This window comes from Schistocerca americana, chromosome 3 (assembly GCF_021461395.2).
Source record: "Schistocerca americana isolate TAMUIC-IGC-003095 chromosome 3, iqSchAmer2.1, whole genome shotgun sequence".
Classification (NCBI taxonomy): domain Eukaryota; kingdom Metazoa; phylum Arthropoda; class Insecta; order Orthoptera; family Acrididae; genus Schistocerca; species Schistocerca americana.
The window spans coordinates 182,753,059-182,765,109 of NC_060121.1; positions in this window are offsets into that span (position 1 = coordinate 182,753,059).

Genomic DNA, 12,051 nt, shown 5'->3' on the forward strand with positions numbered 1-12,051 from the left:
TGCTATTGAGTTGTACTTGCCGCAACACAGAACTGTGGGTTCTACTGCGTGGTGTACTGGCTAGGGTGTAACTAATGTCCTGTGGTTAATGAGTAAATACAGCAGTCTCCCAACAAAATGTATGGTACAGATTGGCACAACATGAAGGAGGCCCACTCTCAAGAAGGCACAGAATATATTCTGTGGAGACAATTTTCTGCCAGATCAAGTAACACCACCATTGTTCTGTGATCATAACTCAAAATCAGTTGATAAGGGCTTGGAAGATTTTGCTACCATACATTTCATATTACTTCCGATATATATCTGTATTAGATCACTGTTTACAGTGCACAGTCGGATTATTAATCATTTCATTGGGAGATACTGGTTAGTGTGGCGTCACAGCCAGACTTAACGAATGTTACCCCACATACAGGGAAATAATTACTAAATGACAGTGTCTTGTATGCATAAACAAAGCAATATTTAATTTTACCGATTAAGATCTCCCGGGATAAGGAGAACCCTCTACTAAGCCAACGACCTTCTAGAGGGCGGATGAGCTGGTAGAGCAAGGGCACCCTCTTGTCCTTGGAGTGAGAAATCACTCCTAAAGACGGAAGAATCACCAAGGGTGGTCAACGGCATAGGATGCTGAAGGCAACGGGAAACCACAGCATTAAAGATCCAATGGATATCCCCAGGAAAACTCATCATGGCAGGGTTCAATGTCAAATTATCCGGAGTTTCAACTCCCCCACTCGGATCTCCGGGGGGGAGAGCCTTGAACAATGCCACAAGTAAATACAAAAATAATGCAACAATAGCAACTTGGAATGTAAGATCATTATACCAACCAGGCAAAGTAAATAATGTTATACAAGAAATGAAACGCCTAAAAATTAACATTTTGGGTGTAAGTGAAACAAGATGGCCTGACTCAGGAGAAATGACCATTGACAACATGAAAGTATATTACTCGGGAAATTCTGATAGCCAGCACAGGAATGGGGTAGGAATAATTTTAGATGAGTATGTTAGTAAATCTGTCAAAAGCATTTTACCAATCTCAGATAGAGTAATCAGTCTACATTTACAAACGAAACAAACAAATATTAATTTAATCCAAATCTATGCTCCAATAGCCGACAAAGACCAAGAAGAAATAGGAAAATTTTATGAAGAATTAACACAAGCAATAGGAACCTCAAAAAGCAGAGACATTATTATCATCATGGGAGATTTTAATGCCAAAATAGGCGAAGGAAGTGAAGGTGATCTTATTGGACCTTTTGGTTTAGGAACAAGAAATGAAAGAGGAGATTTGCTGTCACAATTTTGCCAGGAAAACAATCTGTCTATTACAAACACATTTTTTAAACTCCCTAAACGAAGACTTTATACTTGGAAATCACCAAGAGACTGTAATGAAGAAGTTTGCAGAAATCAAATTGATTTCATACTTATAAACAAGAGGTACAAAAATTCTATTCATGGTGTGAAAACATATCCAGGAGCTGATATATTTTCTGATCATAACCTTTTAGTAGCAAAGTTCCATGTGAAACTGAAAGCCATACAAAAGAAACAAAAGAAGGACTATATAAATACAACTATTCTAAGAGACCCCTTGACTAAACAAAAGACTTCTGAAGCGATTAATAAGGAATTAGTTAGGATAAAGAATAATCAAACAGAAGACATTGATGGCAAATGGGAACTTATAAAAGACACATTAAATAATGCATGTAAAAACACAATGGCGACCAAACACGACAACATGAAAAAGAAGTGGATGACAGAGAAGATATTACAATTGATGGAACAAAGAAGAATACTTAAAAATAGAGATGAAAGTGAGTATAAAAGATTACATGCAGAAATACGAAAAGAAACACGGCGAGCAAAAGAAGAATGGTACTAGGAACAATGCTCTGAAATTGAGAGTTATGAAACAAGACATGATAGTTTCAACTTACACAAAAAAGTTAAAGATTTAGCTGGACTTAATAAAAAGAAAAGTACAAGTTTATTGTTAGATAAAAATGACAAAATAATTCCTGATGTTAAAGGTAAACTGGACAGGTGGACAGAATATGTCAAAGAACTATTTGAAGATACAAGAAAAGATCAAAAATTTTATGATAACATGATCGGAGAACGAGGACCAAGCATATCAAAAGAAGAAATATTACATGTTATCAACAAATCAAAGACAGGAAAAGCCCCTGGACCGGATAAGATACCAAATGACATTCTGAAACTCATAGGAATAGACCATATAGATATATTTGTACAATTGTTTAACGATATTTATAATTCGGGAATTATTCCTAGGGATTGGTTGACATCTACCTTTGTTACATTACCCAAAAAGGCTAATGCCAAAACTTGTAATGATCACCGTACAATAAGCTTAATGAGTCACACCTTAAAGATATTTCTAAAAGTTATACACCAACGAATATACAAAAAAGTAGAAGAAGGTATAAGTGAAACACAATTCGGTTTTAGAAGTTCCCTCGGTACAAGAGAAGCATTGTTTGCTTTTAACATATTAGCGCAACGATGTATGGAGGTTAACCAGCCACTATATGTGTGCTTCCTGGATTATAATAAAGCATTTGACAAAGTTCGTCATGATCATCTCATAGAATTGTTAGAAAAGAAAACACTTGATAAGAAAGACATCCGCATTATATATAACCTCTACTACAATCAAACCGCAACCGTGAAGGTAGAAAATGAGTTATCGAATGATATAGAAATAAAGAGGGGTGTGAGACAAGGTTGCGTTCTCTCACCCTTATTGTTTAATATGTATTCAGAAGACATAATCCAGGCAGCTCTATCAGATGAAATAGCTGGCATTAAAGTGAATGGGCTAAACATTAACAATGTTAGGTTTGCTGATGACACTGCACTACTAGCTGGAAACCTCAAAGATCTACAATTACTTCTTGACAAAGTCGCAGAAAAAAGTGAAGAATTTGGCTTGACTCTTAACGTAAGCAAGACTAAGTTCATGGTGATATCTAAAACACACCAACAAGAAAATCTTACAATCAATAGGGAAAGAGTCGATCAAGTACGTAAATTTAAATATCTCGGAACAATTGTAAATGAGGAGATTGAAAGCTCAGAAGAAATTAAATCGAGAATAGGACAGGCCAGAAGTATCTTTACTAAGATGAAAAATGCATTCTGTTCGAGAGACATTTGTTTAGACACAAAAATGAGGTTGCTAAGATGCTATGTATTCTCAAAATTATTATACGGAATGGAAGCGTGGACATTGAAAAAGAAGGACATGAACAGTTTAGAAGCTTTTGAAATGTGGGCATATAGAAGAATACTTAGAATTAGTTGGGTGTCGAGGATTACTAATCAAGATGTCCTAAGAAGAATGGGAAAGGAAAAAGAATTAATTAAAACTATTAAAGTAAGGAAGCTACAATATTTAGGCCATGTTATTAGGGGAGTAAATTACAAAATATTGCAAATAACACTAGAAGGGAAAATTTGTGGGAAGAGAACGAGGGGTAGAAGACGGACATCCTGGATTGACAATTTAAAAAATTGGTACAACTGTTCAACGTCAGAACTCCTTAGATCAGCCAAATCAAGATCAGAAATTGCCATGATGACAGCCAACCTTCTTAGAGGAGACGGCACATGAAGAAGAAGAAGATTAAGATATCTACTTAATACAACGATGCATGAACTAGTATTGAGATAAAAATATCTGACACTCCACTCCTTTTCTCTTTCGTCAGACATAAGCAGAAACGCCTGTGTGTGCTTAAGCGTTTATAGGATAAATGACTGAGTTAAGGAGTGGACCCTTATTACATAACAGAGCACAACTTTTTTTAAGCTGTACACAAATCGGTTTTAATGCAGAATTATTGTCAAGGAAATACATAATTACATAGGTTGTAATGTGACAATGTTAGGACAATTGTTAAGATAACGCATTTCGTCCTGAGCAATCGAAATAACTCTAAACACAATATCAAATTTCTTACCAGAGGTTTCTTTACAAAATTATTCTTACTACTATGTCGTGATGTCGACCAATATTACGACAAATCATCCGATTCCGGTTCTAAGTTCAGTACTATTTAACATGACAACCAAGTCTACAGAGGATGGTTAGTTTTTTGTGACAAGCTGAGAAAAAGATTACTCAAGGTTGCTCGAGTTCACAGTGGACGCAAGCTGGTGAACCAAGAAGTTTACACTTCTGCTCGTGGTGTTTACCTTAGCTGCAATGAGCTGTCAGCTGCATGTCAACTCTCGTCCTCTGAAAATCCTATAAAAGCTAATCGAAACCTTTGCTAATCCTATCAGCAGAAACACTCTTATGTTTCTCGTTAGGTGAGAAAACATGCACTCATCCCTAGCCTTGAAATATGGCGAAATACTTGCGCATGGCTGGAGCAGCGATCATATTACAAAGCCCTCTCAGTTCGCGCAAAAATAATGAACTATGTGGCTGGTTCGTTTTTCCGTTGTTGGAGCTCAACGATGCTATAGCTAATACCTAGCTGAATGTCAGCTGCAGTGAATGCAGTGTTCACACAAGATTCCTTCTCTGCGTTGAACAGAGCGTCATGCGCCCCGTTCTGCACTTAATGCCAGTCCAGAGGAGAGTTTCCGTTTTTTCAATCTTGTCTCTCTCGTAGCAAAACTGTCCCCCACCTGGCTCCTTTAGTGCTCCACGTAACAGCTTTTTCCTACCAATAGAAGCGTTCCTCTTATTTTGTGGAAACACTCTCAGCCAATCGCAAAGGACCTACCATTAAACTGCATCGAAATTTCGGAACTTTACTCTTTCCTGGTTTGTGTCCTCCAATCGGACACTTTGTGCCCACTCCAGAGCCTTAAAAGCTACATGCGCACATCATGAGCATATCACACTCAGTTCATGTGATACACTGTGAAGTTTTCTAAAGCTTCTTTCCGTACCACTCTGGTGGCCTGCTACTTGCCCTTCTGGATGAGTCACCTGGTCTGTTCGTTGTCTCTCGCCACGGGTCGCTTTTAAGAGCTTTCCGTTGTACTCCGCCGTGACACGCCCGGGACATCGCCCGTTGCATTTGCTTCCCAAACGAAATGTTTCCTACAGCTTGTTTCACCTCTTGCTCATTGACATGCAGGATATAGGTTTGGTGTGTTAATACCATCAACTGAATGTCATCCCTTTGGATTGCATACTGTACATTTTTATAGGCAAATCTGCTCATTTTCGCTGAAGTTTGTCAGGTGACATGTTCACCTTCCCGTTACGCTGTATAAAAATTCTCATGTAAGGTGCGAAATTGACCATTTAATCTGCCATTTTAGGACTACACGAAGATAACATTGTGAGAATATTATAAAAGTAAATGTACATGTGTGAAAGGCTCTCTTGGGATTTTGTTCTGTTACGATTAGGTCTTGTTGGGAAGTTGGTCTTTCTTGGTCACTTTACGCTAAACTGTACGACTAAATGTGAGTTGTGAAGATTCAGTGTTCACGAAGACATATAAAATGAACTGTGTATTACGACTATGTTATTTGAAGATCGTCTTTCATTTAGGATAAAAAGCAAAAAATTATTTCATTCCTAACAATTGAGGAAATTAAATGCAGAGGCTTTTTGTTTGGTTTGAGATTATTTTAAAAGCTATTTCGTGTGAAATTACTAATTGCATATTGTACTCAATAGTACCTGCAGTCATTTATTTTTTCTTGTAGCCTGATAATTTTTATGAGTGCTGTTAGTATGAAAATAGACTTCATTTCTTTTGACGGTCAGTAAAATACCACACGAATTGTTTCCAAGCCAACTGTGGGGCATAGCTGTTTTGCAGTTTTAAACTAAATGAACATTAAAAGCATTATTATCATTTTTGATTTTTCCAAAAGATGTAAGATTGAACCAAAGTTAAAAACAGGCGCCACTTTCCTTATAGCCAAAGACAGAGTTCCAATAAATAATTACAAAAAAAAAAAAAAAAAAAATTTATGCTCTTCATTAACAGATTTAAGAATATGAAGCAACTTTCACATAATTGCAAGTTCCAGTCCCGTCACAGTCGCTGTTTATAACATTGCTGCTTGTAATTATGTGAAATTTGCTTCATATTCTGAATCCAATAATCAAGAGCATTAATTTTTTTATTATTATTTACTGGAACTCTGTCTTTGGCAGTAACATTACAACAAATAGGGGCCTATTTTTATCTTTGGTTTAATCTCACTTCTTTTGTAAAAAATCAAGAATGATATTTAGGCTGACTAGACGTGCCAGTTTGCCAGGACAGTCCCTGTTTTTATGTAAATGTACTGGTGTCCCGAGATGATAATTTGGGACACAATTAACTCAGTTTTTAATACACACAAATTAGGTAAAATAATATTTCTTATTTAATTAAATATTTGTAAGAAACAAATTTCCTAGAAGTAGGATTTCATATAAATATATATTTTCACAATATAGGATAGTTATTATTAAACTTTTAGTACTTGAGCCAGTGCACATGGAAAGCTATTTACTGTATCGTTACCCAGATTTTATACAAATGTTGTTCAGACTGTGCACTGCCGGATTTGCGTTGAAACATAAGCATCAGTGTGCATTACAGTTGCGGACAGTCATCATTATCTGAGCAAGGTGAGAAGAGCTTTACTCCTAAAGCTGTTTTATAAAAATAACAGCAATAGTTCTACTGCACTTCCCAAGTATCGACACATTAAAGGAAGCACCGAGCGAGGTGGCGCAGTGGTCAGCACACTGGACTCGCATTCGGGAGGACGACGGTTCAATCCCGTCTCCGGCCATCCTGATTTAGGTTTTCCGTGATTTCCCTAAATCGCTCCAGGCAAATGCCGGGATGGTTCCTTTGAAAGGGCACGGCCGATTTCCTTCCCCATCCTTCCCTCACCCGAGCTTGCGCTCCGTCTCTAATGACCTCGTTGTCGACGGGACGTTAAACACTAATATCCTCCTCCATTAAAGGAACATAGAAAAGCCCACTTTCTGCACCAGGGTTTAAGAACGTGATTCAAAAGAATTAGTTGGCGATTTGAGAATTGCTCCTCGGAGAGACCGACGGCCACTTGCGCCGCCAATCGTTCAAGAATTTACTGTAGCAATGGCTGAGAATGCTGGAATCAATGTGCAATCTTCAGGCATTGCACGATCTGCACCGCGACAGCCGAACATCCCGAGTGCCACAGTTCAAAAAGTGCTGCGAATAGTTGTGGATTGGTATCTCTAGCGTGGTTCCAAGCTGTCGTTGGTTACACGGTCACCACACTGTGCAACGTTTGTAACTTGGAACGTAAACATAATATGCAGTTAACAAATGTTTCCCCTCATGTGAATATTAATGTAGTTCTTTTAATAGTTTATTCACTATTTCTCTTGCACATGTCCTTATAAATGTTTCCACAAGTTTCATTTTCTGCGTCACGCGTTTTTCATGGGGGCCCTCCCAAGTATGCCTAAAGAAATAGTAATAGATGTGTTAAAAGAAAAACAGATATTATCTACTCCTTCCCCTAGCTTTCTGTTATGAGCCTCGAGACTTGCAAAACCAAAAGAGGTATGAAGGAGCATCGCTTAAACCATTTGTGTTAACGGGACTGCAGCCATGTGGAAGTTAATCTCATAAAAAATGTGAGCGATGCGGCATGTGTTAGCAGTGCTTATTGAATGTTGTTTCGTATTTACGAACGCCTGCCCTAATAGTCTGCAGTCAAACAAAAGGGTGACACATTGTTCTCAGATGTCTTCACTCAGTGACAAAAATTCTAGTCTACCGATTTTTGGAACAACTGACAAAAGTTATGACTTGGAAGCGAAAGTCGGAGGATGACCTACTGCGCAGACAGACGTAATACCAACTATTGTTTGTTGTCACTGAATGTGACTGTGAAACTCGGAACGTGTGGTATCTGGCGAAAATGCACAAGCAGAAGTGTTTCTGTACTGAAGCTCTGATGACAGAATCTCCATTTCTCAAAGAAATGGTAAACATCAGTATACGATATACAGATCAGTGTTTTCAATAGGCCATGGCAGGAGAAGTGACAAAACGATCACCTCCAAAAGGAGGACAAGGACGCATCATCTCCACCTCCAAGTAGCAAGAATATGAATTAGCTTTCTTTAAGAGAAACATTCCAGGAATTCCAGAAATAAAACTGCCTCATGAAGAAGGCAGGCGTACATATGCATATCATTTCGTCTATCACATTCATAGCTTTCAATAAAATGGCTGTACTTCTTTGATTCATAGCTTTTCGACCGACTTGAATATTGATCTGCTAGAACTAAAAGTTCAGCAATTGTTGTTGATGTGCTTGTCCTCACCCCCCCCCCCCCCCACACACACACACACACAGTAATAGCTAATAAATTAGCAAAAGCAAAATATATTTCTATAATGACTGAAGAGTCAAATCACAAAGCAATGATAATTATTTTATTAGTGATTCGATACTACATTTATGGCTTCAATGTAAAAGTTAAAATTCTGGTTATTAGCGATGTTCCACACATAACAGCTTACACACAAATTCAGTTTATTGAGAACATTTTGACAAAATGTGGTTTAATGTACAATGTAAATACATTTTCTGCAGACAATGCAAATACCAATTTTGGGGGAGCACCACTGTAATGGAACACAGATGTCTGCCAGAAATCTCAAGCAATATGCTATTGGCTATGGTGCTCACATTTTTTCACAGTTGAGTTCAGTCAGCAACAGATGGTCTGCGAATTGAGTTTTGGGTGATTCTGTTCAAAACGGTTTCGCACGCTGGATTCGCATTCGGGATGACAACAGTTTAAATCCATGTCCGGCCATCCAAATTTAAGTTTTCTGAGATTTCCCTAAATTGCTGCAGGCAAATGCAAGGATGGGAACCCTTGAAACGGCACGGACAATTTCCTTCCCCATCCTCGACATAATCTGCTCTTGTGCTCCGTCTGTAATGACCTTGATGTCGACAGTATGTTAAACCTAACACTTATTTCTTCTTTTTCCTTGTTCAAAAACTATAATTATTTTGAAAAGTATACTGTTAGAATCCATGCCTTAAAATGATTCTCCGAGTTTACTGGTAGTGGATACAGGTCGCTGCTAAGTAACAGCAAAAGGACTGTCCGTTACTTGTGCCTTGCAGAAATTCCTGGATATTTGTCCCTGCAAAACTGCCCTCAAAAGTTGTTAAATTTCTTCACTGATAGCTCTTCCCCATTACAGATCAGATTTGTACCAGTTCAATCACAAGTTTTTGTTGCCTCTATTAAATAAATTGAGTCAAAATATCTCAGCCAATGAAACTTCTAATTTGACTGTCACACTTATAGGAAGCTATAATTTCTAGAATGGTCAACAAATTCATAATGACACCTGTTAAAGAAATGTGGAAAAATTTTGTGGAAGAAGGAATAATTACAGAAAAGGAGTTCTTTACGTCATTCAAAACATTTTTGATGATTGTGTGAATAACACAGTTCACATTCAGACATTCGTGATCTATCTTGGATTTGTTGTGAAAATCTTCCTCACTGGTCTCAAGTTCAGGATTTTCTGGTTTTTGTCTCAATAATTTAATCCTCTGTCTGTTTTCAATGAGAATTCGTTATTGAATGACTCTGAACATGTTAATAACATAATGGAAAGCATATAAAAAACTGGGTAAAAAAGTGCATCTAGAAGAATCATGATCTGCAACAACTAAAAAATATGAAACTTGTAATGTTTCTTTTGATAATGTAGAGAAAATTGTTAATGTTGTGTTATGCCTATTAGGTACAAATGCTGTAGTAGAAAGGATTTCCAGTTGGACTGACATGTACTGGCATGATGAAAAATTTCATGCTAGTTTTAACACAATGACAGCTATTAATATTGTGAAAACTTCTTCCAGTCTGTCATGCAAAGAATTTTGTGATTATCTTCTTTCTAACAACGACCTGCAAGAGTGAGTGCATTCTTCTGATAAGTATAGTAAATGTAAATCTTAAGATGAGATGTCCGATTTGTATGTTATCACTAAATAAATTTCATACTGCTAATTGTACAACTAATAAATATTTGTATTTATTTAAAATAGTAAGTGAATAAATGTTGCAGAAAGTATATCCAGGCTATTATTGTGAAAACCGATATATCAGTCTTTATTTCTGTAGAAAATTTTTTTATTTACTTTAATGCACTATGTTTTCCTTTCCAGTTCACAAAATGAAAGCACATTCTTGCTGTGGATTTTTCAGCTGCTGCATTGTCACAGATCTGTCATCGATTTCAAAGTACCTTTGTAACTGACAAGAATGGTACACAGTTGTAACAATGAAATTAAGTATAAACACAAGTGTCCTGGTTTTTTCTCTTTGAAATCTGGTCAGCCTAATGATGATGATAATAATTTCAACTTTCATTTTCTTTAAAACCATAAATTATTGAGGTTTTACCGAAGTTCATAGAATTTTCTATAAGTTCAATAAACATAACAGATACACATAACAGAGACTTTAGACATCAATATCATATTCTCCTTCACTATTTACAGCAGTCTGCCAATGCTGGAGTGACTTTTGCTTCTGTGAAGAACTCATTGAACAATGTTCACAGAGGATTTTCATCCAGAAAGGAAATTCTTCAAAGATTATTCGAAAGAGAGCAGAAAAGGTAAACATCTGAGGGCACAATATCTGGTGAATAATGTGGGTGTGGAATGACCCCTACCCAACTTCTGTATAGTGTTGTTTGTCAATCTATCAGAATGCAAGAAGATGTTATCATGGAGTAGCATCACTTCTCACAGCCTTCCTGGTTGTACTTGAACTGCATCTGCAAGACGTTTCATCTGTTGACAACAAATGTCACCAGCGATGGTTACACTTCGCATAAGCAATTTATAGTACACCATGCCATCACTGTTCCACCAGGTGCATAATATTATCTTTCGTGGATGTGCACAGATCTTTGTAAGGGGAGTAGTTGTTTTGTTTGGGCTCATCCATTCCTTTCTTTTTCTTATGTTAGCATAACGACACAATTTCAAGTGTTTTCAGTAATTATACAGGATACGAATGGTTGGTATTATTCACGAGACGATTGATGATGAGCTAGCGGATATGCACATCTGGCCACCAACTGATTTTTGTGATTTTGGCTCATATCATGTGGTACCCACAGACTCGATTTTTTTTAACATCCCTTTGCATGCAGATGGTAGAATGACCACAGTTCATCACATTTGTCAGTTCCCGAGTACACTGACGTTTATCATTGTGGATTGAAGCATTTGAACGATTTTCATCAAACTGAAAGTCTTTGTGAATGTGGATAGTCATGAAAGTCAAAAAGAATCTCCTCAAAACGAGAAAACTGTTCTTGCCCTGTTCTATCCAATGGCATTACTCCCATACTTGCCGCAAATGTTTCTGTCTAGAATATGTCAGCAAATTTTCCGGTTTCTCCCCTTGGTATTCCATTTTCTAGAGTCCAAAACTCCAGTCACTAAATGACAATATGTAAAGACAAACAGCAACAGTGAATTACCAATAAAAATGGCAATCGATAAATAAACTCATAGTAACCAGAACACCAACACGCAAAACAAAAGAGCTACGAACTTATGCGCCAACCTAATAGCATGGCCTACAGTTAGCTTGGACACAGTTCATTCTTTATTTTACTGACTGTGAAAAGAAATGAAGTTTTCTTTCGTAATAACTGCACTCAGAAAAACTATCAGATTGACAAAAAATAAATAACTACAGGTTCTAATGAACGTAATATGCAAAAAGTAATTACACACAAAATGGCTTTTGAAATAATCATAAAGCAAACGAAAAGCTTCCATATTTAATTTCCTCACTTTCTTCAATGAAATCTATATTTTCTTTTTATCCAAAATGAAGGAAGATCTTTAAACAATAGACATAAGACAGTTTATTTTTATGCTTTAATCAACAGTCAGTCTACACAGCCCAGCTCAGCAACAGTGATCAAGAAAGACTAATTCCCAGTAAGACCTAATCACAAGAGCACAAAAGCA